The sequence below is a fragment of the Nanorana parkeri genome, unplaced genomic scaffold (genome assembly GCF_000935625.1).
Source record: "Nanorana parkeri isolate BGI_ZX_2015 unplaced genomic scaffold, ASM93562v1 scaffold29, whole genome shotgun sequence".
Taxonomy (NCBI): Eukaryota; Metazoa; Chordata; class Amphibia; order Anura; family Dicroglossidae; genus Nanorana; species Nanorana parkeri.
The window spans coordinates 87206-90284 of NW_017306297.1; positions in this window are offsets into that span (position 1 = coordinate 87206).

Sequence of the window (3079 nt, forward strand, 5' to 3'; positions counted from 1 at the left end):
CAAAAAAAAAAAAAAAAAAAGTGTGCCCCCCCCCCCCTAAAATTCCTTCCAGACCTAAAGACCAACAACCCTTGATCTGGGCAGAAGCCTGGCAGAGCAGGAAAGGGGGGCACGAGCATGCGCCCAACCCTGCACCATACCAGACCCCTCAACATGGGGAGGGGGCATTGTCAGGGGGGATCCCCTGGCAAAGCACCTTGTCCCCATGTCGATGAGGACAGGGGCCTCTTCCCCACAACCCTGGCCTGGTGGTTGTGGGAGTCTGTGGGAAGGGGGGCTTATAGAAATCTGCATATCCCCTTTCAAAACTAGCTCACACTGTATACTAAACTGTGAATGTGCAGATCAGTGTACAATTGTCGCATCTGTTCAGTGTCAGAATGAATAAACTCCCATATGCATGCATAGGAGTTTTGTCTGGACAATCAAGGTTGTGCTAAATATTCCTTACATATTTTAATAAAGTTCTTCCTTAACCACTTGCTGATGGGGGTGTTTATACCCCCTTCCTGACCAGGCCATTTTTCAGTATTCAGCGCTGCAGTACTTTGACTGACATTTATTCTATCATGCAACGCTGTACTGAAATTAATTTTATACCATTTTTTTGGGGACAGATAGAGCTTTCTTTTGGTGGTATTTAATCACCACTACACTAAAATTTTGAAGAAAAAAACTGTTCTCCCTACGTTATGTTATAAAACATTTATTATTACCCAATGTTTTGGTAAAATATAAAAGATGGGTCACGTCGGGTAAATAGACACCAAACATGTCAAGCTTTAAATTTGCGCGCACCAGTTAAATCGCAAAAAACTACCATACTCAAAATTGACCATAGCCGACGCTTTAAAAGCTTTTACCACTCATCAGTTTAGTGTTATCAGTGATTGATGACCCTAGAATTATTGCTCTCATTCCGACACTCGCGGCGATATGTAACATGTGCCGCGCAATGGATGTAATCAGCGTTTTCGCACGTAGGCGGGCTTGACACATGTTTGCGTGTGCGTGTGTGGGCGGGGGACTTTCATTGCTTTGATATGTGATTTTAAATTTTTAAACAAACCTTTTTTTCACTGAACTTGATTGCTATCACATAGGGAGCAAGCAAGCTCCCTTTGTGATAGCCAATTTGCAATCTTAAGACCCCTAATGTCACCTGGGGACCCCCAGAGAAGCTGATGAAGCAGAGACCTGCTTCACCAGTTTCTCTCCGGTTTCTGTACCGAGTGACAGTGAATGCAGGAAGTGATGTAATACATGGTATGGAAAACGGGACCCCACGCACGTGCACTAACAGGTGGTCTTTGACAGAAGTGACCTCTATGGAGAAGGTGTTTTCTATTTATTTATTTATTTTGCAAGCAATGGTAGAACTTCTGAAGTTAGTGGAGCAGGCGCAATAAAGAAAAGGAGAAAAAGGTGGGGTGTTCTCATTAGGCCATGAGGGGTTGTAATTAGCGAGTTTGGTTTGCATTCGAACGTTCGACCGTCCAAAAAGTTTAAATTCGAATCAGAACTCGATGCAAGTCAATGTGGGTAGTTTTTAAAGGAACAATGATTTTTACATCACTTAAAGGGTAAGAATAAAAATGAAAAATTCCTTCAAATATCGTGTCTGGGGGTCCCCATAAACTTCCTGTGAAGTGGCGGATCTGTACGATGTATAGAACCTGCTGCAGCAAAAAGTGACATTTAACAAGAAAAAAAAATACATTTCAATTGCCAGTAATTGGTTTTCCTTTAATCTTTTAAACAACTGGGAATAATTTAGTCATAGGTAAAAATAACACAGAAAGTAGTAAAAAAGGAGTTTATAAAATTCCAGCACAAGGGGCGAAGGGGGTTCTTCACAGTAAGATCAGTTAGGGTCTGGAACTCACTGCCACAGGTGGTGATTTCAGCAAATAATGTGGAATTGTTCAAGAGGCTTTTGGACGATTTCTTAAGGGACCGCAATTTACAGGGGTACAGGTACGACTTGATGGACTAATGTCTTTATTCAACCTCAAATACTATGTAACTATGTAACTGCTCGGGGAGGCAGTCTGTATGAAGAGGCCACATTTTAGGACACTTGGAACAAGCTTAGAGATTTTTTTGATAAATTCTGGTGCCTCTTTTGCAGGCGTTGTATGAAAGTAACAACAGATGCTTTAACATTGGGCATTTGGTGTTGGCGGTGCCTTCACAATGTAACCCTTCAGAGTTATTCTGGAAGAGTGCAGGATTAGCCCCTGCTGTAATATATTCAAATTATATGCACCTGCCACACAGGACGGTGCACCCAAATATTGTGCCTTTAGAGTCAGCAAGTGCCTTCACACCGTAACCCTTCAGAGTTATTCTGGAAGAGTGCAGAATTGGACCCTGCTGTAACAGATTCAAATTATATGCATCTGGCACATGCGGGTGCAGAAAAATTGGCTCTTGGTCATTGGTGGTGCACTACACTGAGAACATTACTTTAAGATGGCGGAATAATCGCCCACAAAGTAAGGCAGCCTAGGTGTCTATCGAATCCAGAGATACCCAACCTACTCGTTGACATCAGCATCAGGGAATTGATAGCTGCTGCTGATCCAGGACTGATTCATTTTTATAAATGTCAGTCGGTCAACGGAGTCTGTGGACAGAAGCATTTTTTTGTCTGTCACAAAACCTCCAGCAGCACTGAACGTCCTTCCGAAAGCACGCTGGATGCAGAGCAGCCCAGTAGCTCCATGGCATATTGGCTAAGTTCTGGCCAGTGATCCATTTTCTAGACCCAGTAAGCCAGTGGATCATCTGCTGGAAAGCTCTCCAGGTCTGCTCTTGCTCCTAGGTAATCCTGCACCATATGATGCAGACGCTGCCGATGGGTGCCTAAAGTTAAAATCCCTGGGCGCCGAGGACTGAAAACATTTCTGAAGGCATCAGTCAGGCGGTTCCCTTCTCCACCGCTCTTCCTTTGGCCAACCAAAGCCTCAGAAGCACCTCTTTCATCACTTGGTAACCTACCAGTATCTGGAAAGGTGTTACACAGGTTTCTCTTCAAAGCGTCATCCAGTTGTTTCATCCTGTGCACCCTCTGTGA